Source organism: Lissotriton helveticus, chromosome 7 (assembly GCF_964261635.1).
Source record: "Lissotriton helveticus chromosome 7, aLisHel1.1, whole genome shotgun sequence".
In the NCBI taxonomy this organism is placed as follows: Eukaryota; Metazoa; Chordata; class Amphibia; order Caudata; family Salamandridae; genus Lissotriton; species Lissotriton helveticus.
In genome coordinates, this window is record NC_136068.1 from 566,520,404 (window position 1) to 566,547,387 (window position 26,984).

General features: G+C 40.7%; 1 protein-coding gene across 13 annotated transcripts in view; it reads left to right on the top strand.

Annotated features, from left to right (window-relative positions):
• Window positions 1–26,984, top strand: part of LOC144768755 (general transcription factor II-I repeat domain-containing protein 2-like) — a 428,006-nt gene that overhangs the window by 339,663 nt on the left and 61,359 nt on the right. For 4 of the 13 annotated variants that reach the window (XM_078652655.1, XM_078652660.1, XM_078652651.1 and 1 more), the window contains one exon: window positions 4,740–4,876. The exons of 8 other annotated variants lie outside the window; for them this stretch is intronic. The gene's annotated coding sequence lies outside the window, so the exon portion shown is untranslated. Of the gene's footprint in view, window positions 1–4,739; window positions 4,877–18,517; window positions 19,393–26,984 lie in introns of those variants that run through there. One more of the 13 variants, XM_078652661.1, reaches the window with a different exon arrangement.

Sequence of the window (26,984 nt, forward strand, 5' to 3'; positions counted from 1 at the left end):
GGGTGAGTGAGTGAATGCATGAGTAGGTATATGAATGAGTGCATTTGTGGTGTATGTGTGAGTGAATGAATGAGTATACACATGGTATATGGGTGATTGACTGAATGCATGAGTGATGCATGGGAGAGGGACTGAGTGCATGAGTGGCTTTATGGGCAAGTAAGTGGCTGTTTGAGTGGCCATATGGGAGTGTTTGTGGTAGTGAATGTATAGGTGAGTGAATGGCTGTGTAAGTAGCTGTATGCAGACGCCACAGGATATTGCGGCATGGATTAGCAAATTTAGAGGCACAAATATGGAAATTTTGCGGTACAAATATGGAAATTTAGCATAATTTTTACAGCACTTTCCTTTACTCATAATCATTAATTTTCAGCCTAAACACAATGGAAACAGTTTTAGCAGAGTATTCCACTTTGAAATAGGCATGTTGGAAGTTCATCAGCTCTATGGAAGCACAGCTTCAATCCTAACCTCCTGAGAGGGGGCTCTATTTCTCCCTGGGATGCTCTAGCACATGTTCACAATCAATTTTGCTCTATATCTGTAAGACTGTAACATGAACCAAGTTAACATTCTTGTTGATAACCTCCACAGGCATTGCATGTCCAATATGATGTGAGAACATTATTGGCGAACTCTAGGAGAGGTTTGATATTTTATTAGATTTTATTTGGTCTAGCTGAATACACAACTTTCTCTTTCGAAAAATATACCTGAAGGTGTTGTTAACAACACAGTAGAAACTGTTCTACATCATTTGATAGTCTTATAATAAATGAATAGCCTGGCTTGATAGCTTACTGTTTAAAGGTTCGAAACCGTTTTGTACTTGGAAAATGCCCCCAGGAGGCAAAAGAGAATGGACAGCTCTGAGTAAGCCTTACATTTCCTGCACAACTTCATTACGTTACCAAAATACAATTTAATATAGTTCTTAGGTACTTTCAGGCTCACTTTGTGTATTAACTTCAAAAGTTGACAAAGGTAGAGCGTCCATTTTATGCAAGGGTACTGGAATGATTTGATTGGTAGGAATAAATTAAGCAGGTGCATTGTCTAAATTATTGATAAAAAAGCAAAATATGTTGCGTAATGTGGGACATTTTGTGACAGTAGTTTTGTCATTTTACATTTTAACACTCTATGGGCAAAGATGTCATCTTAATACTATCAGTTCGAAACCTAAATACTGCAGTCAATGACTAAAAAGGCCTGACTGTATCTGTACCTCTTACGCCCAGCAGTAGTAAGCCTCTCTTGAAAACCTTTCCCTTTAGTAGCCTCATCCACCTGCCAGACCTTCTCCCTGCCCGGTCTCCTTCATCACCCAGGGCACTACCTTCACTCCCTCCTCTGTCATCACCTTCGCATCACCTCAGTTCCCCAGCTGCCCCCCTCACTAGCTCACCTCTCCTGTAGGAGCAGCATATCTCTTTCCTCCTCAGACCCTTTTATTGCATCTCTCTTCCTCCCTACTTACTGGTCCTCTCACACCAGGACCTGTCTTCACAGCTACCCTCTCCTCTCCAGCTCTCCTCTCCAATACCTCCATTCATACTTCTCCTCTCCAGTACCTCTCCTCACTGGCCCCTCTACCTCCAGAAAGGGAGTAGCGGATGAGAGGGGGCCTGGGATTTCAAAGGTCACTTAAGCGAATGCTAAAGTGACGTGCCTAAAAATATAATCTGACTGCTAATTGAGGAGCGGGTTTGCCACACGCACAACCTAGTTGCATTGACTCTGCTTGTCGCAGTGTGGATGGAGGAAGCAGAGAGAAGATGATGAACATGCATTCATTTCATTGTATTTCTAGCAGCTATTCAGCAAGTGGCGCTACCTGATTACACTACATCACAACAACAGCATTATCAAGAGGACAAAAGAAACAATATTTTAAATTAAAACAGCAATAGATGGTAACTTTCACCTTTCATTCTCCCCCGCTTCCTGCAGCTTCTCACTACTCTTCCCATCCTTTCTCCACTGGTGTTTGTGGACCCCCTTCTCCCCACTCTGCCTTTTTTGTCTGATTTTCTCATGTCCCTTTAAATCTCCCCCATATCTCTTAGCTTCCCTCCCTATAATGCTATACAGAAATACATAGAAACGTGTTTGCGTACAGCCAATAAGATGCCACAATTTTTTAATGCCTGCGAGGAGACCTTTTTTGCTGCCAAAATAGTAAATATTGCAGCCATTGCACTACTCAGCTGATTTCGTGATGTTTTCATGAATCGTGAAATGCTGGAGGGTCTGTGTATGGGTGAGTTATTGCATATATCAGCAGCTGTATGGGTGAGTGAATGGGTGTGTGAGATGCTGTATGATTGAGAGGCTGTACAGCTGAATGAGTGGGTGTGTCATTGACTGTATGGGTAAGTGAGTGACTGTGTAACTTGCTGTATATGTGAATTAGTGGTAATGTCAGTGGTTATGTGGGCAGGTGAATGGGTATGTAATTAGCTGTGTGAGTGTGTAAGTGGCTCTATTCAAGAGTGTCTTTTGAGTAGCCGTATGGGTGAGTGACTGCTAGTACCACTGGCTATATGAGTGAGTGGAAGGAAGTGTGAGTGGCTGTATATGTGAGAGAGTGTGTGTACAAGTCACTGTATGGGTGAGTGTGTGGTAGTATCAGTGGATGTATGGATCAGTGATAGGCTGTGTGAGTGGCTGTTTGTGTGACTGACCACTACTGTGAGTGGGTGTATAGGTCAATGAATGCTAATGTAGGTGGCTGTATGAGTTAGTGGCAGAGTGTGTGACTAGGTATATGGGTAACTGAGTGGAGTGTTAGTAGTTGTATGGGTACCTGAATGGGTGTGTGAGTGGCTGTATGAGTAAATAGGAGAGTGTGTGACTAGTTGTATGGGGAGTGAGTATGCTGTAGGAGTGACTGTATGGGCGAGTGAGTCGATATGATAGTATCTTTTATTATTGAATACTGAAAACAAACTATTAGGAAATTAACACAAGAGTAGTTTATGTTTAAAAACACTTTCAATGGTTATGTATAAGCAAAATGTTTGTAGGAAGAAAAATGTTGTGAGACATCTAATGACATTCAACAGCACCTGGTATGGAAAAATAAAGGTATATTAGTATTTGATTTTCATTATTATAGAATTACACCAACATGTATAACTTGTAATGTAACATTGTATTACAATGTAGTTAAAATATAATTATCACTCTTTTTATACTTCACTATAAACAGGGGTCTGTATGAGGCATCATCTTCGAACAGCGGGAAAAAAACAATCAATGTATTGTAAAAAACATAAATCTACATTGCAGCACAATGATTGAGTGATGCTACAAATTGCACTCACTACAATTCTTTAAGTGATTGCTTTTTTCTACAATTTCTTCAGCAACATACACAAACCTAAGTTAAAAATATTTCTACATTTATTATATCTGGTAAAGTATTACAAATAAATACAAAGAACTGTTACCTTTTAGAGATCCTTGTGAAAAGTTAACTCTTGGTTGGTCGAATGATATTTAAGTATTGGTGATCCATTTAGAGAACATTCCATAGTGTAGTTTTAATACACAAATAATACATAGAAAGTTGGTTGATTAAACAAAAGGGGCCATTTCTTAGTTACAAAGACAGTTTTTGCTTTTAACCTAAAGTTGCTATAATTTGATGATGTCCCTTCAGTTTCCCACTTCAATTACAGTGCAGTATTTAGATGTGATATTTACTCCTTTGTGGAAGATAAAACATCTGCTGACATTTGAAACACTATTCAGACATTACACCCAATAGGCCGTAAAATGTCTAAAAGACTGATGAAACACGTAGAAGAAGCACCACACACCACTTTTAAATCAAGAACTCCTCATTAGAACTTAGGTTGAAGAAAGAGAAGATAAACGTTTGGTAATTTTAAAGGAAGTCTTGGTTTGAATCTTAGGTTGTTGTCATTACATTAATTACATTCTGTCCATCTAGTTTCACTCTTTAAAAACTACAGTGTAGTGTCCAGACGTTGTATTAATTCCTTTGTGAAAGATTATAGCTGAAAGAGTTTAAGTTCTTCCTGAAATATTTATTTCGACAACTTTGAAGTCTGTAATATGAATTCCAATTTGGAACCAACTGCTCTGCATCATTGTAGCATTACTATACGGTATTTTCTACTTCTTGTTAGCAATATCGTAGAGAAAATATCTGATCTATACTTTGGACAGGTCATATTTTGGTTAGCATTCTTCAACAATTTCTCAGAAGGCACAGTTTTGGAATCTGTTAATGTTAAATAGAGAAAATGCTCAGAATTGTTTGAGTGATAGATGAATAATCACAATCTTCACAGTGATGGTTCTATGTGTAACTTAGTCCAAATAAATCATCAATATTTACACCTTCTACTTTTAAAACACCAAATATCACCATGATGAATACTTGTGGGTCGTGTTGACTGTTGAGAGTAAACATTACTGATCCACTAGAAATATCTTAAAAGTGTTGAGTACCTAAAGCAGAAGGTGTCACAGTCCTGTCACTCATTAAATGCTTGAGTACCTGATATTTGTGCAGAACATACTCTTATTTGTTTTTGATGAATTGGTTTACTAGATGTGGTAAATTAAACACCAAATTGAGAACTACATTTGCATAGCAGTTGACACCTGAACTGTTTTCCAACTGGTAACCTACAATATTTCTGTCATTTTCCAGTTCTCTCTTCTTACCAGCTTTTACTTTTGTCTTTTCTTTTCCTCAGCATCTGCACAATCAATCAATCAATCAATCAATCAAAAACATTTGTAGAGCGCACTACTTACCCATGAGGGTCTCAAGGCGCTGGGGAAGGGGTGCTGCTACTGCTCGAAGAGCCAGGTCTTGAGGAGTCGTCTGAAGGTGAGCAGGTCTTGGGTCTGCCGCAGCTCGGTCGGGAGGGTGTTCCAGGTCTTGGTGGCGAGGAAGGAGAAGGATCTGCCACCGTAGGTCGTTCGTTGGATGCAGGGGACGGCGGCGAGCACAAGGCTGGCGGAGCGGAGCTGGCGGGTGGGGGTGTAGAAGCTGAGTATGCTGCTCAGGTAGGCTGGTCCGGTGTTGTGGAGAGCTTTGTGTGCGTGGGTGAGGAGCTTGAAGGTGATCCTCTTGATGACGGGGAGCCAGTGCAGGTTTCTCAGGTGGGGGGTGATGTGGCTGCGACGTGGGGTGTTGAGGATCAGGCGGGCGGAGGAGTTTTGGATGCGCTGTAGTCATTGTAGGTGCTTGGCCGGAATTCCCATGTAGGGTGCATTGCCGTAGATCAACCTGCTGCTGACTAGGGCTTGGGTCACCGTTCTTCTGGTTTCGGTTGGGATCCACTTGTAGATCCTACGGAGCATGCAGAGGGTGTTATAGCAGGAGGAGGAGATGGCATTGACCTGTTTCAACATGGAGAGAGAGGAATCGAGGATGAATCCTAGATTACGTGCGTGGTCTGTGGGTGTTGGTGCTGTTCCCAGTGTGGTCGGCCACCAGGAGTCATCCCAGGCAGAAGGGGTAAGGTTGAGGATGATGACCTCCGTCTTGTCCGAGTTCAGTTTCAGATGGCTGCTCCTCATCCATTTGGGGACAGCCTTCATTCCCTTGTGGAGGTTGGTTTTGGGGGTGTGCAGGTCCTTGGTGAGGGAGAGGATGAGCTGGGTGTCGTCGGCATAGGAGATTATGTTCAGTTCATGCTGGCGGGCCACTTGTGTGAGGGGGGCCATGTAGACTTTGAACAGGGTCGAGCTGAGAGATGAGCCATGGGGTACACCGCAGATGATGTCGGTGGCTTTGGATTGGAAGGGCGGGAGGCGGACTCTCTGGGTTCTGCCGGAGACGAAGGACGTGGTCCATTCCATGGCCTTGTCCTGGATTCCGGCTTCTTGGAGGCGTGTTCTTAGTGTGCGGTGGCAGACCATGTTGAAGGCGGCTGACAGGTCTAGGAGGATGAGGGCTGATGTTTCGCCATTGTCTAGTTGGCACCTGATGTCGTCTATGGCGGCGATGAGGGCTGGCTCGATGCTGTGGTTTCGTCTGAATCCGGACTGGGATGGGTCTAAGATGTTGTTGTCCTCTAGGTGGCGGGCTAGTTGTATGTTGGCGATTTACCCGATGACCTTCGCCAGAAAAGGGAGCAGGGAGATGGGCTGGAAGTTCTTGAGGCCCTTGGGGTCAGCCTTGGGCTTCTTGAGGAGGGCGTTGATTTCTGTGTGCTTCCAGCTTTCTAGGAATGTCGCTGTCTCGAAGGAGGTGTTGATGATCTTCCGTAGTTGGGGTGCGATGGTTGTGTCTGCTTTGTTGAACACGTGTTGTGGGAAGGGGTCTGACGGTGATCCTGAGTGGATGGAGTTCATAACCTTGCGTGTCTCATCGTCGTTGACATGGGCACAGGAGGTCAGGTGGTTGGTGCAGGTGGTGTTCATGGGGGACAAGGTCTGCCGTGGTCAGGGCGGACGGGGTGTTGAAGCAGTCGTGGATGTCAGTGATCTTGCAATGGAAGAAGGTGGCCAGAGAGTCGCAAAGATCTAGCGAGGGTGGGATGTCGTTGGTGTTGGCGCTGGGGTCTGAAAGTTCCTTCACTATGCTGAAAAGCTCTTTGCTGTCGTGTGCGTTGTTGTCCAGGCGAGCTTTGAAGGAGGATCTCTTGTAAGCCTTTTGTAAGCTTCCATGTTTTACAGATTATCCATTTCTCATAAACAGGGTATTGGCCTACATGAGGAGCGCATACACTTCTTAATCGATTGCACTCTCTTAAACAGCTTGCATCAGCACTAACCTTCTTTTCATCAAAATCAATCAAAAAGAAACCAGACAATGATCTAACTTGTGACAAGGCTACATATGACATTCCTTCTTTAAATAGAACACTTTCTATATCAACAAAAGCTGTATCTATACTTAAACCTTGTGATTTATGGACAGTAGCAGCATATGCTAGAGACAGGGGGTACTCCTGGCGCCGCACATATACGTCTTTCACTACCAAAACTCGTACAGCACAATGGCCAATCAGCTTCATGCCATCTATCTGATCAAATTTTAAAACCAAGTATTCAACCTCATCTCGATTGGGAAATTAATAATATCAATTACTTTACCTATTGCACCATTTCCTAAACCTTCCTCTACATTTAAATTACAGTGCACAATTACTCAGCAGTCTTTGCTGACACGTAAAATCTTTTCTAATCCTGCAGTTTTTGATATAGACTTCTCCAAATCATCCAATTTTGCTTGTAGTTTATCTGAGTAGCATTGTGACTCCCTGATGTCCCATTTTATCAATAGATGTACCTTCAAAAATATCTTCGTTCTCCAGTTGTAGTAATTGTTCATTAAACTTGGAGCACTCTTTAAGTCTTGGCATTAAACAAATTATACACTTCTGTTCTTCAATGAAATTGTGCATTAGTACAGCTTCTGTAATATTAAATGGAAATACTTTATCCATAAGTCGACTTTCCAGCGTGTTCCCCTCTTTTGTTAGAACTCCTATTCTAATGTCCTTCAGTATATCTGCATAATCCACATCATTTGTTTGACACATATTTTTAACTAGTTGCTGGCATTCAAATTTGTAATCAAATATTTACCATGCCAATACTCTCCAGAGAATTTCTTGTTTCATTATGCACAAGGGTTTTGAAAACAGGTTGTCCTTTTGTGGAGGTGAGTTGCAGTAGGTCACTGAATACAACTAAATGTTTTCTTCCACATCTAGTTTATTCTTAAAATCATCTGCTACGTTCTTAAGTGTATGAAAGCAAGAATTAAGATGGATACCATGCTGACCCCATCAATAATTAAAAGCTTCAGGGGGATATGTACAAGGAAGTGGGGGAGAGAGGAGTTAGCCCTACTAGCTCAACACCTCTCTCTTCCACTTCTGAAACTCAAGGCTTCACCATGTTTACAAGAATGTGATGCAGCCTTGCTTATCCACCTGTGATGGCGCTAGGTTTATCAACTTAGCGCCAACTCAGGCACTCTTGCACCAGAGTGCAAGGGTGTCTGCGTGCAGGGTAGGATTGTTTATGTGTTGGAAGATGTTATTCTGTCACTTTCATGCATGCTGCTTCATGCAACACACTTGAAAGTGACAAAATTGATTTTTTTTAAATGTTGTTTATGTACAGGAAGGGACACCTTCCTGTACATCAACAAACAATGGCATTTTGCTTTTTCCATGTGTGCTGCACAAGGCAGCACACATGGAAAAAGCAAAAACGAGGAGAAATAATTAATTTCCAATACCCTTTCATTAGACAAAATAGTGTTTGTCAATAGCTTAATCTATTTCCATAATATTGTAGCCAGGGGACGGAAAAGTCCTGATTTAGTAATAATACATTTTTATAATAATAACTTTTTAAACATAGCAGAGGTAGCAGCAGAGCTGGGGCATATATTGGAGGACCTACTATCTAATTACATCAGACGGCCATCTATCATATGGGTATGGACTTTAACTCCCACATTTGCAACTATACAGATCATAATGTATGTATGGGAAAGAAAAGGGGAGATCACCAAGGAAGCCTGGGATAATTTTAGAGCAGCATCCATAGCCAAGGACAGCAAATCTTTCCAGAAAATAATTAATGGGAAACATCCTTTACAACGCAACTTTTACCACGCAGTGCCTTTACGACGCAACGTCTACAACGCAAACCATTACAACGCATTGCGCTGGGGGGCGCTCTAGGATAGGGAATAGGTTTAATTTACTATCCAACACCTTCCCTACTATCCACGGGGACTGGAGTTGGAATAGTAAATTAAACAATTCACTATCCAGCGCCCCAAAGCACTATGCGCTGTAAAGGCATGCGTTGTAAAAACCGCGTTGTAAAGGCATGCGTGGTAAAAGCATGCGTTGTAATGTCATACATCCATCATTTCCCCCCAAAAATATTTCAGGAACAACCAGCCACTATCCCAGAGCCACCAGAGCAACATTTGAGGACCCCACTAGCACTGGAGTTCTCTATAGGTGAAATAGAACTTGCATTAAATCAATATCCAGCATTGAAGGCTCCCAGGCCAGATAGGGTATCCATCCTCACAACTGTATTTAATGCCAAAGCGAAAGTTGGCCCTCTGCCGTCTTAGAGACAGTCTGTCAAACTCCGAAACTCAAAGAAGGGGAGTGGTGCAGCCCAATTTTATTTCTGGAAAGTACAGCAAAGTTAATGGGCAGACTGCTGCTAAACAGGCGGGATGAGTGGGCAGAAGAAAACAAAATCCTTGCTAAAGCCCAGTATGGCTTCAGAAAGGGGAGAGGCACAAGAGACCAGTGCCTCAACCTTGCCCTAATTGCTGCAAAATATTCAGTTCCCAAACAGGGGTAGCTTTTTCTGGCATTTATGGATCTGTCCGTGGCCTTTGACTGCATGAGCCACAATAAACTGTGGTCTATCATGGAGTCTCTGGCCGTGTACCCACCCATAATCTCATTCTTCAGATACCTGTACAGACACGCAGAGGCAGTAGTCCTTTGTGGGAAAAAAGGGTAGTGTACAAAATCTTTCAGGATTCAGAAAGGGGTAAGATGGTTGTGTTCTTGCCCCTTTTCTCTTCTTGCTTTATACAATTAAACTTTTAGAAGCCCTGATTGGAAAATGCAAGGACGTCCCAGTGGTAGGCTCAAATCCCCTACCTGTCATGCTTTACGCAGATGTCGCAGTCCTTATAGCCAGACACCAATGGCCTTACAGCTTTTGATCGAGACATACTCCACATATATGGCAGACCTAGGACTACATGTTAATTAAACAAAAACGGATGCGACGGCCGTGGGCAGGGCCAAGAAACAGAAAGTAATGGGCGTTCATATTAATCTCAGAAGACTGGATAGAGTGGACACTTTTATGTATCTGGGAATTTTTTTCCACGATAAATTAAAATGGTCTACTATGTCCCTGATGTTCAAAAGCATAGCTGGCATCTGGAACTTTGCAGCAAAAATAGGGAACAAACCAGTAAAAGAAATGTAAGACATTTATCTTGCAAAAACAAGATCTATATTGTCATATGGTGTAGCCGTGTGGGGATTTGCAGACATTACCTCCCTTCAGGCAATAGAAGACACATTTCTAAAGAGATTATTAGCCACCCCTACATTGTGCCCAAGCATTATAATTCACAAAGAATTATATTTCCCGTTCATTTCTGAAAACCTGAAAATTGCTCCCCTTCTAGCCTGGCTTTCAATCTGGAAAAGGGAATTGCTCCCTCTGAACCATCTAGTATTAAGGGACCTCCTAAACTTGGACCACGCTTCTTGAATTAGCTGGTTAGCTTACACGAAACAGTCCCTCACAGAATTAGATCTGGAGCATTTGTTCAATTCACGACTGAGTGCATATTCTTCCCTAAAACGTGTCTAAAAGAGCTTTTTTTATAACAAATGCAACTCACACAGGTGGCAAGAAAATCTGAATAAAATCACAGTGACCACATACTTTGCATCACCTGCTCTAAGCAGTGGTTATTTATCCTATATTTCATTTGTTACGTACACCAGCCACCGCTTTGTATTGACTAGATTTAGACTGAACTATATTCCATTAATGGCCGCTTATCTGGCACAAGTATTTTCAATAAACCAGCTATCTTTCTGCTCTTGTGACAGTCTTTCCCCCAATCCATTTCACATCTTTTATTCTTTTGTTCATTCTACACGGCAGAGCAGAAAACATTTAAAATTCCACTGTTGATAAAATTCAGTATTTGATCGCACAAACAAGCCCTTGAAACTTTTCGATTATTGGGGACTCCTTACATATGTTTTATGCTTGCCAACTTTCTTCTGGCTGTTCTAAAAATCTGAACAATGCACTTTAATCCACATTGGGTACACTATTAGAACTTGTATTACCACCCACCAGCGGGGCAAGCTGTTTTATGTATACGGTTTTACGACTTTTTAAATCAATTCTATAGCTGTTTTATGAACCTGATACCATCTTTTTTCACAGTTACTAAAGATGAACCATTGTTTCATATGATGTATACTACACTTTACACTTTGATGATTTTATGTACTCTTCATGCATTTATTTGATTGCAAAAAAAAATGTGATTAATGCATTTATCCTTGTTTCGCCATCTTAAGACCATTTTTTATCCTAGTCTTAATTTGGGGCTGCCTCCTATGTATGTCACCCTTGTACATAGGGGGCAGCATCAAAGTGAATGGATTTTGCGGTGGAACACCCACCGCAACACCCACTGCCCACCCCTTTTACGCTAACATAGCATGAAAGGGGGCCATATGTACCAGGCAGCGTTAAGCCGCATTAAGTGGCTTAACGGTGCCTTGTATATAAGGCGCAGCCCCTATTGCCACCACAACGTCACTATAGGTGATGTTGTGGTGGTGACAGGGGCTTGTACAGTTTCTTCAATAGTATTGCTACTTCCTGGCAAGCTTTACCAGATTCTGGTATTCCAGTTTATTGTCATGTAGAATTAGTAGTTGAGGTAAATTAATTCCTTTAATGTTATGTGCATCTAATCCTGTTAGTGCTTTTACAACACATGGCAAATTTTATTCTATAGTCTTCTGTAGATAACCGGTGCGACTTTTATTAGAAAGCGATTTCCATTGCTAGCTTGACCACTGATGTATAGTAGTATCGGTTTAAACGAAGAGTTTTCACATCGTTTCTTGCAGTGGAGAAATACATTCTCTATTTTATCTTTAACTTAGTTGTAAATTTATTTTTGCTCATTGTTCAGTTGTTTGATATCCACAGATTCCTCTCTTGCTTCCTACATTGCAGTCTCCACCCCATTCATAGCTATAGCTGCTTCATTTTGAATAATGGGTTCTCCAGCAGAATCTTAACTCGCTGGTTCAGAACGTTGGCTGCTTAGTGAACTCTCCTTGGCTATCTCAGCAGCAATGATTTCTTCCTGTTCAACCTCATCTTTCAACATTTGCAGGTCGGTTGTAAACACTGAGCCCTGAATGGTCTCTTTCACAGTGTTAAATGAGTCTTCATAAGTCACAGTGTGTAAACAATTCTGATTCTGCGCGCCATGGCTTGAACAACAGCAATAGGGCCAAGTAAAAAAACTCTTCTCGCTTGCGGTTTGGCAACAAAGCTTTTGGTGGTTAATTAAACTTATTTTGTTGTGTTTGACCAAACAACCATAACATGCAAGTACTCCATATCTTCCTTCTTCTATGTTTTCAGTTGCATTACTGCTCAAGTACTTCATAGAGACACATGTTTTCAAGATGAAGACTCCTTCTTGGGTAGTATGTATCAAAAATGTTAGTTTTCAAAATGCCTGTACATTCAGAATCCAATTCAGCGAGATACTGTATTTTTGGAAATGACTTAAGTAGACTATTTCTACTATTCCCATGGCCTGGACTTACCTACATAATTCTTCTTGACTTGGAGAACAAACTAGCCAAGCTCAACCTGTCCGAGCATTCATAAGAACCTATTTCTCTGTGGGAAAGCATTTTCAAGCTGAAGTGTACAAAGTCTTTTTAAGACTCTTTTTTGCAAAAATCTCCTCTCACATCCTTTCATCTTTGTCTTTTCTGATTTTTCGTTTATATACAATGTCACATAGCAAGCAACAAGAATGGAGCTGTCTGCAACAAATTGTAGATCCGTATTTGCATTCCACATTGTCAGAAACATAAGGTTGTAGTCATTGATACACTTGGAAGCGTCTGTCCTTCTCAAGTTGTATGAACTTATTGCTGATTTCTGTGTCAGGTTATGTCTGATTGCAGACAAAAAGCTGTTAACTCTTCCTACTGAGATGTAAGGTTGTGGGAAACCAAAACGACATCTTGTGTAGAATTTTCCTCTGTATCTGTATTTTTGTCGACAGTACTGCTCACATGTATGAGTTTTAAACTGTAGAACTTGTTTTCTCAAACTCTTGTCAACATCATCTTTTGGTATGGCACATCACATATTGTTTATGAAAGACCCATAACCGAATGTGAATATATGGAGCACTTCTAGCTTGGTACTCTTTGCACGAAAATAAATCAGATACTTGGCCCAGAGAAGGATTAGTTTTGTTGCAAATGAAAGCCATCATTGCTTAAAACCTGTGATTAAAATACCTGCATACATTTACAGGATAAAGTGAGCAAAGCTCTCCTGGTGTCTTCAGGTTGATGTCTGTTTTTTTTTTATTAGATGCTCCTAGAATTCTCGACATGCATGTCAGCTCACTGTGATGGTGATACCAATATTCATTGGTGCCACATTGACATGCTATTGAATTAATCAAATTGTATTCCAGATGTTCATCTTTTCCTTGAACTTTGGGAACTTGTTCCCTTGCTGTAAGGCTTTGCAAATTTACTCACGTCTTGAGAATGTGATTTACTGCATAAGATAGGCCAGACAAGACACTCTCAATTAAAAGGCAAAATATATAGTGATAAAACTGATGAAATCTAGGATCCTCTGAGTATACTCTGGTTGATCTATACTCAGCCAATGGTATCTGTACAGGCCAGTCATTATACCTACCACCAATTCCTGTAGGGAAAAGATGCAGAAAACATCAAGTTTCTAAACTTTTCTCCCAGACACTCAAGGGAGCTACTTCTGTAGCTGTCTCTATAGCTAAAAGAGAGGCTCTTTGCTTTTGAGAATATTTATGTCAATTGTTTTAGGGCTGGCATACTCTATGCAGTATTTGGCATAGAGGCCTGCAAGTGCACAAATAACATATTCAACTCAAAAGGACATCTGTCAATGTCTAAGTACAAAGCAGCATCCTTTATGGCATAACTATAGCATATCTTAGAAGTCTGAAAGACCTGTAACATGCCAACTGAAGCTTGCAGTGAGAGTGCACATACAGGGTCTGCACTAGTAGCCAACAACCAGGTTTGAAGGACTATTTCTGTACATTGTTGACAAGGTTATATCAGTACTTGCCTACATATCTGAGAGAGTGTAGGTGGGCATCTCTGTCAGTGCCATGAGATGTTTAAGTTAATGTGTTGGTATGTAACAGCCTGCTAAAATATCTCTATGGCTCTCTAAATGTGCATGTACGTGGCTGCTGTATTTAAGTGGCTCCACAAATACTTCTGAACCTATGTTACACAACAGAGATCTATGTAGGTATCACTGCAACTACCTTTGAGTCTGCTACTTGGACACAGAGATGTTTTAAGGCATGGGCAAAGTGGGTCCTGACCTTGGGCCCCAGCCTTTTAGGGGGCCCCTGATAGAACTTGCTCTGTCCTTGCCCTGATGACCTTGAATAGTTCTTAACAGATTTTCCTTTAATTCATTTTTATTGTGGGTGATGTATTTGAGTTCAGTACAGACATTTGGCAGAAAAATCTTTGTTTTTCAATCCCATGCAACATCCATTAAAACAGTTTCTTTTAAATCAAAACAAGACCTCACCTATGATAAATAGCAGGGGATCATAAACATTATTTGCAATAATATCAGTGAGATGCTGCTGAATATTTGATGTATCACATTTAGAATTCAGACGAGTGTGCCCGTACACTGTTAGTGACCCGGCCAAAGAAGGCATAAAAGAGCTGAAATTGGATCATAAATTCAAAGCTTTTACTAACAGGTGTCCCCAAAGTATGTATGACCCAGGGCCCTCACACTCCTTAGGATATCCCTGCACGGATAAATAGTTTTTGGTGAGTGACTGAATGTATAAGTGCTTCTGTATCTGTCTCTGTAACTGAAAGACAGGATCTATAATTTTGTGAACATGTATGTCAATTGTTTTAGGGATGGCATACTCAATGTAGTACTTGGCATTGAAGTCTGCAAGTGCACAGTAACTTATTCAACTCAAATGGATATCTCTCAATCTCTTAAGCATCATCCATTATTGAATACCTACAGGATATCTTAGAAGATTATTATGTGCACTAAAATGTGTGTTTGATACTTGAGAAAGACCTATAACATTCCAAGTGAAGTCTGGAGTAAGAATACACAAACAGGATCTGCACTAGTAGCCATCACCCATGATTCACAAACTATTACTCTGCATGGTTCAGACTTTCCTACATATGTAAGTGATTGTATCAATACACCTGTATGAATGTCATATTGTGTTTAAGTAAATGTGCTGTATGTGACTGTGTGTTTTAGTAGCTCTATGGCCATCTAAATGTGTGTGTACGTGGCTGCAAAAATACTTCAGTGCCTGTTTAAGCAAATAGAGAGCTACGACCATGTGACTGCAACTACCTGTATGTCTGCTGTAGGAATAAGTAGTTTATAGTAAGTGACTGAATTTGTTTGAGTTTCTGTAGCTGTCTGATTAGGTTGCAGAGTGAGTCTATGCTTTTGTGAACATAAATATCAGTTGCATGCTATAGTACTTTGCATAGGGGCCTATACGTACTCAAGTTACCTATTCAATTCAAAAGGTAATCTGTCAATCTCTTAAGCACACAACAGCATCATTTATGGCATTGGTACAGCTCCTCTTAGAAGTGTGTCATGTGCACTAAAACATAGGTTTGACAATTCAGAAACACCTATGACAATTCAAGTGCAGCTTGAATAAACAGGGCAGACAGGGTCTGCACTAATGCCGTCACCCATTTTCAAATACTATTTCTCTGCATGGTTGAGAAGATTGTGTGAGTTCTTGCCTATATATCTGAGAGAGTGAAGAAGTACACCTCTATCAGTGCCATGACATGTTAATGTAAATGCACTGGTATGTAACTACCTGCTATAATACTACTTTGACTGTCTAAATGTGTATGTAAGTGGCTGCTTCAATACGTCAGTGCCTGTGTTTGGCAATACAGAGCTATGTAGGTGTGACTGCAACTATCTTTGAGTCTGCTGCATTTATTAATGAATGGTTTCTGGAGAGTGACTGAATCTATATGTGCTGTCTCAGTAGCTGAAACAGAGGCTTTATGTTTTTCTGAACATGTATGTCAGTTGCATTTGGGGTGACATACTCTAGGTAGTACTTGGCACAGGAGCATGCAAGTGCACAAGTAACTTAGTGTACTGAAAAGAACATGAATATGTTCTAAGTCGGGCATTGTCTAATAGTGCAGTCATTTACTTGATCTAGCTAGTTCATTTTGTACAGAAATAGTAAGACTTCTTAAAAACCATGAAATCATTGAAAAACTTGATACAGCAAAGACCAGTGGGGGTAGGGGAGGGTTAGTTTGAAGAATCCTAATCTCCTCCATATGATTTCTGGTACTGAAATTCCTACAAATAGGAACCATGTATTTCAACCTAGGACTGGTATATGTAGGGCACAGTTTGTTTGGTATGCCCACAAGTAGGGTAGCTTTGGTCCTTGGTGTCAGCAGCTCCTGCCCAACCAGATGTAAATATGCAACATACCCAATCTAAATTGCACATAGGTTTTTTAGCCAGCATAGGTTCAATGTGCAATAGGTTCAATGTCATCCAAAAATGATTCCATTAGAAAAGAGTCTGCCAACTTAGCCAAAACAGGGGGCATGTATTACAGTATTATTCCCTTGACCTGTTCCATCAGTGTTTCCTTGAAGTTATCCAGCCAATAGTGTTTTAAATTAAGTTCCAGGGCTTCCTTGACAGTAGTAGTATTATGAGTAGTGCCAGGCGGGGTATGTACATATTCAGCCGGGACCCCATCTTTATTTGCCTTCCTCTTAAGGGCCTGTTTGGCCTTTTTATGAGCATGAATTGACTCCTCTACTGCATTTTCATGACTTGAACCAATACTATGTAGGGGGCAAGAAGATTGCCTGTCTTGCTGCAATCTGCATTTGGCCTTTTAGTTGGTTGGTTAGGGGCCTCAATGTCAATTATAGAGGGGTGGAAATAGGGAGCCTGGGTCCTGTATGTGGTCATCGGCACCCAGAGATAAGCGCCTCGCAGTAAGCTCTATTTCAGTCCCTTTTGCCCCTATTGCCTTCAGGAGCATCTTGTCTATAGAATTAGGTTTAGTATAAGGGGGAGTAGAGGTCCCCCACTTTTTTCGTGCCTATGCTGGTTTCAAACTAAAAACCACAAATAGTACAAGTCACTTACCAAAATTGTCAGACAGGGTATTGGGTAAAAAATGGAAAGAGACTGGCCCAGCCGAGCCTCTTCCGGGGGATGATGGCCTAATACGGGCTCAGTCTTGGCCCAGGCATGTGCCCAGGCTCACCCTGCACAACGAGAGCCCTGCAGGAATTAATAAGCGCCTCTGGGCACTGGCAGCAATGTTGGCAGCCTCCTTCCACAAGGAAAACTGGGGCTTTGAGTACAGTCCCCACCACCGGCAACAGACTTCGCTTCCTGGAATTAATAGGCACCTTTGGGCACCAACTTAATATTGGTGGCTTCCTGCTGCAAGGGGAACTGGTGTTTCGAGTCCAGCACCGACCTCTGGCAACCTAGGCTGCATGCGCAGAGGGAGCCTGGCAGGAATTAATAGTTGTCTCCAGGTGCTGACAGCAACGTTGGCTGCTTCCTGCCGCAAGGAGAACTAGAGCTTTGAGTTCACGCCCTACCACCGGCACTACACTTCTCTTCCTTATACATACTAATTCAAAGCAACAGACTGTAAACCAACCTCTCGAAAACCCAGTCTGCAAATCATACTGTCATTTTTTCATACACTCATAAAACATCTTACTCGCCTGTTTTTAAACATACAAGGCCAGTCATAAAACCACTCATATATTACCTCATAAACTTCCAATACTTTCATATAACATTCTCACATACACATATATCATTTCATTTTTTCCTCCAAATTAAATGTGATTCATATACATGAACATCAAGTTTGTTGATCAAATATTACTTGTTGGTCTTAGATCGATACAATACTGTCAGGAAATGTAAAAGTTAAGCATAAGAATGTCACACAACTTTCACACAAAGCAACCATTATTGGCAGCTTTTTCAATTTTGCACCCTCTGATTGTGCAGAAGGCAGCAAATAAAAACATATCTTTAATTTCTTTATTTTGTCACTTCATTTTGAATGGTTAGTATCTGCTAACCCTTTCCTGCACTTTTATAAAGAAGTCCAATATGCGTGGTTGTTTTGCACCCGTCTGACATAGGCTATACTTGAAATACATCTGGGGGATATTTGTACTACATTTGGCTCTTTTCTCTCTGGTGGCCTTCTTGGGAGACCTGTTAGTTATGAAGCTTGCTCCCTAATCTTATCATTTACTGTAGTATCCTAGGTAATGCTTTCAGTTTTCACTTGGATTTCATCAAGATGGCGGCCAGATGTGCCACACTTTTGACATAGATTCAGAATGGTAACACTCTAGTTACCCATCAGAACATTACAGAAAACTGCTGATCACCACAGAGTTAACTGGCAAGTCTGCTGCTGGTATTTAAAGTGCATGTTTTAAGCTACGTGTCAGAATGTTTTGATGAAGGTATTTGAGAACTCACTCAAAATGTGTCCTAATTTTTCTTTCTATAGCACTAACCACAATTTCTATGACAAAATGAAGTCCCTCATGTTGTTCCATTCTAAATTAAATGTGTTTTGTTTTACCAGTTTGATTCAATCAAGATGGCTTCTGGTGTGCCACATTTTTGTCATAAGTAAGACTGTTAGCGCTCTAGCTGTTCTTTTAAAACACTCTGGGAGGCTGCCGTACAACACAAAGGAATCAACTGACAGGCTGCTCCTGTTGAAGCATTTTTTCACGTGGAGACTGAGGGTTCCGTCAAGCCATCATTGGGGTCCCACATTAGGTGACATGAAGAGTGGCCTTCCTACTTACATGAAGAGGACTCAGTCACAGATTATTAATTAAATCATTCTATGATCACTATATGTGTTCAAGTTTGAGAATTGTGGAAAGACTTTGAACTATAGTAACGGCTAAACAACATTAAGCCACAAGGTAGCCATTTTTTCGTCCCAGTAGAAGACTAATCGTGGTGCTATTTGAGATTTGATCAAGATCGATATGAGAGTGGCGTTTTGGAGCCCTGTGGAGCCCCGTCTGACATTGAGCCAAACATTATGAATGTTTGTGCTTTCCTTGACATGACAGAGGAAAATATTGTATCAATTTGATAAAGAGGCTGATATATAATATAAGTCTTGAAAAAGGTGGTTTAAAACTGCATAACACCACCGAAACGTGTCGACGCCTGTGTTTATATGTGGTTACATCCCAGGAACACGTCAATGCCTAATAGAAAATTAAAGACTGTGGACATTGAAATCTGTAAAAATTTGGAATTCCATAGGGAGTAACCCAGAATAGATTCCACTATTCAGTTGCACTTTACTTTTCAGTCTCTTATTTGATGTATATTGCTGTGTATTAATGTGTTTTAACCTTTTTGTACTTCTTGATACATTGTGTTTTTATGCATATTGATTACTTTTGGAGTACATCTCATTATACAATTAAAGAAAAAGCCTTTTTACTGTATCCAGGTGGTAATTCTGTATATATTATAATTGACTAGTAGGGTCTGGGGCCGCTTTGTATGATTGTGTATGACTGATGTCTGCAACTTGTTGGTGAGACAAGTAGTGTAAAACATGTGGATGTGAACACTCCTGTATTTCCTCTCCAAGAGAATTTCTTTTTGCTCCTGTTGAAGTACATGTTTTACTGACAACATCAGACTTCATTCTCATATGGCTGAGAAACAGAGTGAATTTACAGAAAAAATGCTATCATTTTAGCTTCTGTAGCGTCTACTATAACCTCTATGGGAAAATCATAAGAAAACTCATAAGAAACAGTTTTCTCTCAAACATGATTCTTGAAATCCCAGCAGAAGGCTTTTTTCCAGGGTAAAATCACATTAGCAACACATTATTTATATTGTAATTAAAATCTGTTATCACCCTTTATACGTTCTCCATTTTGTCACCCTCAAAACCTGCCATTCACTACACTGTATTTCAAAAGGTTGTTATCATGTATATTGGTACCAAGTGGGCTGCTCTCAATTTCTGGTTGAAGTGATGATAGACAATCAGATCTCACCATGAGATCTGTGCTTAGGCTCCACCCAAATATCCCAATTAGCTTGCCCTTAAATTTCTCAACACATACTAAACGGATTTACAGCAGATAAATGAAAGCGTGATCTGCAAACCAAAATCTACCTTCTTGCCAAATTTGGTGTAATTCCGTCCAGCGGTTCAGGCTGTAGTTGTGTTCAAACCTCCAATGAGAAATAACATGGGAAATCGTTATATATATATATATATATATATATATATATATATTCCAAAACTCCCTTCGCAGGTAATTGAAAACGCACTCGAGGATTTTTCTTTTCACAGTTGTTTTATTGCACCCTTGCTCTCACAGATACCAACGCGTTTCACCGCCAACAGACGGCTTGATCACGGTCAATCCTCCTCCCCTCTCATCCACCTATAAGGTGTCATTGTGCAAAGTCATGTGATTGAATTTTTCTTATCTTTGTAGGGGAATTCTGGGTGATGTAGTTTGTATCCCATAATTGTATCAACAGACACAGTTATTGACCACACACATTACTATGTCATTCTATTGATTAACAGAACGCTCACACATTATTTAAATGTCACTCGCCCTCTAGTGGGCTGCCGTTTTTCATTCAGACCATTTCATGCCCTCCAGTGGGCTTACGACAAGTTTCATATGTGTTGTGCGTTACTCTCCCCTTAGAATAGCAAATCATTAATTACAAACTCCCATTGCTAACCCATTCCCTGTATCTTATATGGTAATACTCAATATCCTTGACATTACCTATCCATTATACGAAATATTTTACATATATACAAATATACAAATGAAGTCTCCCCTTGTGATCCTGCAGTGACACAGGTTCTTATTTACAAAATTTCTCATAGATGCACATAAAGTTCTTCGCTCTGATTAAGGCCTTCCGGATGCAGAGTTCTGAAGTTTAATATTTGTCGAGATTCCCTACATCTCAATTTGCGTTCTCTGTCCCCACCTCTCACATGTGGAACAATGGTTTCTAATGCATAGAATTTCAGAAGCTTCCAGTCCCCGTTGTGTGATGCTTCCATATGCTTCGCAACGGCGTTTGCTCTGTCTTTATTCGCCGTCGCTCTTATGTGCTCCAAAATTCGCAGCTTCAGCTCCTTTTTTGTGCTGCCAATATATTTTAGTGCACATGGGCACTCGATCACATATACGACGAATTCTGTCTTACAATTAATTAACTGTTTGATCACCCAGGTTTTCTTATTTGGTAAAGTCACTTCTTTCTTGTTCACTGCAATTTGGCAAGCCTTGCATTGCTGACATTTTTGAAATCCTTTTGTTTTCAACCATTGAATTCCCTTTTTCTTAATTTCAGGGTTTTGGTGGTGGCTGTGCACTAACTTGTCCTTCAGACTCGTAGCTCTTCTATATGTTATTTCCGGATGGTTTCCCACAATTTTTCCTACAGGCTCATCCAGATGCAATATTCTCCAATTTCTCCTCAGGATAGTCACGATTTGTTTAGATTCCTTTGAGTGGTCCATGATGAGTCTCACTTTCTTATTTTCAGGTTGCTTTGGTTTAACTTGCAAGGTATCCTCCCTTTTCGTCTCATTTGCTTTCGTCCAGCATTTCTTGATGACACCTTTTTTGTAACCTCGTCTGGCGAATCTTCTCGCCATTTCGCCACTGTTTGCGGTCCACTCTTTTTCCTCCGAGCATATCCGACGGAGTCTCAAAAATTCCCCGTAGGGGATATTGTTTTTTACTGAGGCTTGGTGAAAGCTATCCGCATGTAGGGTTGCGTTCGTTGAGGTTTCTTTCCGATGGAGTGTAGTCTCCACTTTGTTTTCATGGATATAGATTTTGGTATCCAAGAAAGTTACTTCATCCCGGCTGATTTCGTAGGTAAATCTTAAGTTCGTGTCCGTGGAGTTCAGTATTTTAAAGTAGGTCTCGAATTCCTCTGCTGTTCCGTCCCATACTATCAAAAGGTCATCAATGTATCTTAGCCATTTAGCTATCTTCGATACATGATGATCGTTGTCCGGATGCCAGGCCACCTGTTGCTCCCACCATCCCATTGTGAGACACGCAAATGCTGGGCTGAAGGAGAACCCCATCGCACAGCCCTTGACTTGCTGGTACACTTCTTCCCCAAAGAGAAAGATATTTTGGGTGAGGCATAGCTCAATCATGTCCAAGAGCATCTGGTTATGAGCGTTGAGTTGTATATTTCTTTCTTTGAGAAAGAAGGCACATGCCTTTATTCCAATGCTGTGCTCAATGTTAGAATACAGGGCGACCACATCCATTGTTATTAACATGTAGGTGGGTTGCCATGATAGGTCTTGTAAGTTTTTCAAGAGATCCCCAGTGTCTCTTAAGTATGAGCTTAAATTCAGAACGAATGGCATCAGGAAATGGTCGATGTAATTCGCCACCGGTTCCATAAGTGAGCCTTTTGCCGAGACAATCGGCCTCCCTGGTGGTTTCAGTGGGTTCTTGTGAACTTTGGGAAGGAAGTAAATGGTCGCTGTGACCGGATGTTTCGTTGTTAGAAATTTACTTTCATCCACATCAATTAGATTTTCACTGGACCAATCCATTATTTTTTTATCCAAATTTGATTTGAAAATTAGAGTGGGGTTTTGTTCAAGTTTCCTGTAATATAGTTTGTTTCTCAACTGAGAATGGGCTTCGATGATATAGTCTTTTGTATATAAAATAACAATGTTTCCACCCTTATCGGCCATTTTTATAGTAATTTTTTGATCCTCCATGAGGTTTTTCAGGGCAGCCCTTTCTTCCATTTTTAGGTTGTCATGAAAATTCTTGCCTTTGATTTTATAGATGTCCTGGATTACCGCCTCCTGAAAAAGGTCAATCTTGTTGCCTTGAGGTAATTGCGGATAGAATTTGGACCGCGGTCTCTTTCCACTGAGGCCGGCTCCTATTTGAGGGCAAACAATTTCTTCAGGAATCGCTTCACTGTCATCCATATTATCCAGATTTACAAGTGTCATAAGCGCTGGTAAATTACTCGTTGTCAGTCCTTGCGCTTCCATATTCATTTCCGGTTGCTTTTCCTTTTTCTTTTTAACATAATTCGACATTTCTTGATTTTCTTCAAAGATCTTTGCCAGTTTAATTTTCCGGATATATTCGAAAATTATATATGAGACGAAAAGGGAGGATACCTTGCAAGTTAAACCAAAGCAACCTGAAAATAAGAAAGTGAGACTCATCATGGACCACTCAAAGGAATCTAAACAAATCGTGACTATCCTGAGGAGAAATTGGAGAATATTGCATCTGGATGAGACTGTAGGAAAAATTGTGGGAAACCATCCGGAAATAACATATAGAAGAGCTACGAGTCTGAAGGACAAGTTAGTGCACAGCCACCACCAAAACCCTGAAATTAAGAAAAAGGGAATTCAATGGTTGAAAACAAAAGGATTTCAAAAATGTCAGCAATGCAAGGCTTGCCAAATTGCAGTGAACAAGAAAGAAGTGACTTTACCAAATAAGAAAACCTGGGTGATCAAACAGTTAATTAATTGTAAGACAGAATTCGTCGTATATGTGATCGAGTGCCCATGTGCACTAAAATATATTGGCAGCACAAAAAAGGAGCTGAAGCTGCGAATTTTGGAGCACATAAGAGCGACGGCGAATAAAGACAGAGCAAACGCCGTTGCGAAGCATATGGAAGCATCACACAACGGGGACTGGAAGCTTCTGAAATTCTATGCATTAGAAACCATTGTTCCACATGTGAGAGGTGGGGACAGAGAACGCAAATTGAGATGTAGGGAATCTCGACAAATATTAAACTTCAGAACTCTGCATCCGGAAGGCCTTAATCAGAGCGAAGAACTTTATGTGCATCTATGAGAAATTTTGTAAATAAGAACCTGTGTCACTGCAGGATCACAAGGGGAGACTTCATTTGTATATTTGTATATATGTAAAATATTTCGTATAATGGATAGGTAATGTCAAGGATATTGAGTATTACCATATAAGATACAGGGAATGGGTTAGCAATGGGAGTTTGTAATTAATGATTTGCTATTCTAAGGGGAGAGTAACGCACAACACATATGAAACTTGTCGTAAGCCCACTGGAGGGCATGAAATGGTTTGAATGAAAAACGGCAGCCCACTAGAGGGCGAGTGACATTTAAATAATGTGTGAGCGTTCTGTTAATCAATAGAATGACATAGTAATGTGTGTGGTCAATAACTGTGTCTGTTGATACAATTATGGGATACAAACTACATCACCCAGAATTCCCCTACAAAGATAAGAAAAATTCAATCACATGACTTTGCACAATGACACCTTATAGGTGGATGAGAGGGGAGGAGGATTGACCGTGATCAAGCCGTCTGTTGGCGGTGAAACGCGTTGGTATCTGTGAGAGCAAGGGTGCAATAAAACAACTGTGAAAAGAAAAATCCTCGAGTGCGTTTTCAATTACCTGCGAAGGGAGTTTTGGAATTTGAAATCGGCAGGGCTCTGCCGAGGAAAACGCACCGGTGGGAGAGCGCCAGGGGTCACCAGAACTGAGCCAAGTTGTGGAGATATATATATATATATATATATTTATTACTTTTTTTTCATAAAAAAACACAGGTTTCAGGGACGTTATAGTTAGTTGGACATTTCAGTCGTACAAAACCAGAGAAATTTGGTCGTTATAGTAGTTAGTTGAGGTAACTATAACTCGCTCCCCCGCAATGCACTGTTGATGACGTCACATATTACATCACTCATGACATGGTCAGTGACATCACTGATGACATCTCAAATTACATCACTGAAAACATCACTGATGATATCACCCACGTGATCATCTGATGCACCTCCTCACACCTTAATATAACCTTTGATACACTTTCTCTGAAAGACAGACTACCATTTTCTAAACCAATGACACACCAATACCTGTTACCCACTCACTGGTTCCTAAGTCTACACATACATCTACTCATTCACCCATACAGTCACTCAACCATGCAGTCACTTATCAATACAGCACTAACATATGCCCTCATACACCTATACAGTCAACACCGCCACTTACTTATAGAATTACTCACACACACAGTCAGTCATGCAAAGAATAAATCACACTCCCATTTACTCACATACACAATTATTCACACACTACCTCACGTATTCATACAGATACTAACACATTCTTACTCTCTTATACAATCACCAACACAAGCACACACTCATCCATACAGCCCTTCTCACAATCAATCACTCTCACATATAGTCATTTATATAGTCCAACACTCACATAAACTGCCTTTCACATATGTAGTTACTCACACATGTACCACTGAGACATCTAAACACTTACCAACATACCCATACACACACACTTACCTACTCATCTTTCACAGATGTACAAAGTATGCACAAAGACACACCCCCACCCACCCAACCAGACACACAGGTACCTATATAGATACTCAGACAATCACTCAATAACCCATATAGACACTCATGTAGCTGTATGGGCAGTTGACTGTGGGCAGTTGACTGTGTGCATGAGTGTATTGGTGAGTGAATGGATATCTCAGTGCTACATGTTAAAGTAAGTACATATGTAAAATACAGTACATGTGAGAGTTGACATATATAAATAACTGTGCATAAGAGCCAGTGAATGTGTGAGTGGCTGTATGGATCATTGTGAACTTGTATCCAGGATTGTATAAGTGAGTAAATATGTTTTAGTATATGTTTGAATAAGTAAGGTGTGTATAACTGTATAGTTGAGGAAATGGAGGTGTGATTGATTCTTTGTATGACTGACTAAGTGTCTGAGTAACTCCATGGATGAGTGACAGTCTATGAGTGTCTGTTTACACTGATTGTATCTAAGGTTATATTAGAGTCTGAAGAGGTTCATCGTATTATCACATGAATGATGTCATCAGTGATGTGATCAGTAATGTCAAATGAGATGTCATCAGTGATGTAATCAGTGATGTCATTTGAGATGTCATCAGTGATGTCATTTGAGATGTCATCAGTGATGTCATCAGTGATGTCATTTGAGATGTCATCAGTGATGTCATCAGTGATGTCATTTGAGATGTCATCAGTGATGTCATCAGTGATGTCACTGACCATGTCATGAATGATGTAATATGTGACATGATCAGCAGTGGATTGCGGGTGCGCGATATATAGTTAGTACAACTAACTATATATGGAATTTCATTGGTTTTGTGTGAGTAAAATAAGGTTTTTTAAATGCTAATTCCTAACTATATATGGTCTATAACCTATGGTTTTTTCAGTGAATTTTCAAGGTTTTGTAAATGCTAATTCCTAACTATATATGGTCTATAACCTATGGTTTTTTCAGTGAATTTCATTGTTTTTTTAAAAGCTAATATCTATAGCTGTAAAATGTATTCTTCTTTAAATCCAAAAATATATTTTATATGTTTATTAATAATTTTTTAAAATATTTTTTTTGTTTCGCTCCCGGTCCGCGAACCGGAAAGCTTTCCGTTAGCTCAAATTGATGCCGCGACCCGGTCCGCGAACCGGTAAGAAATCAACATCGTGACGGTATCGCGTTGCCGCGTAATGCGTCTTATGACGTACCGCGTTAGCGCACCCGGAAGTGCTCCGGGGCGCGGACCGAGGCGCGAAACGAAGCTCCCCGGAAGCGATCCGCGACGCGTCGCGAAAGCGCGATGTATCGCGTTGCCGCGTAATGCGTCTTGTGACGTACCGCGTTAGCGCACCCGGAAGTGCCCCGGGGCGCGGACCGAGGCGCGAAGCGCAGCGACCCGGAAGCTAACCGGGGCGCGTTCCGCAGCGCGTAACATGAGCGTGAGAGGTCATGTGACTTGTTAATAAAACTTTTCATTGGTTCATTTCACTTTTGGTTTCATAATGATGTAAGGCTAGGTCAGGTGACCTAAAAATAACACTTTTCATTGGTTGAGAACTATTGTTTTTCCCAAATGATGAAAACCCCTCCTTCTTTCCTCACTCTGACTTTC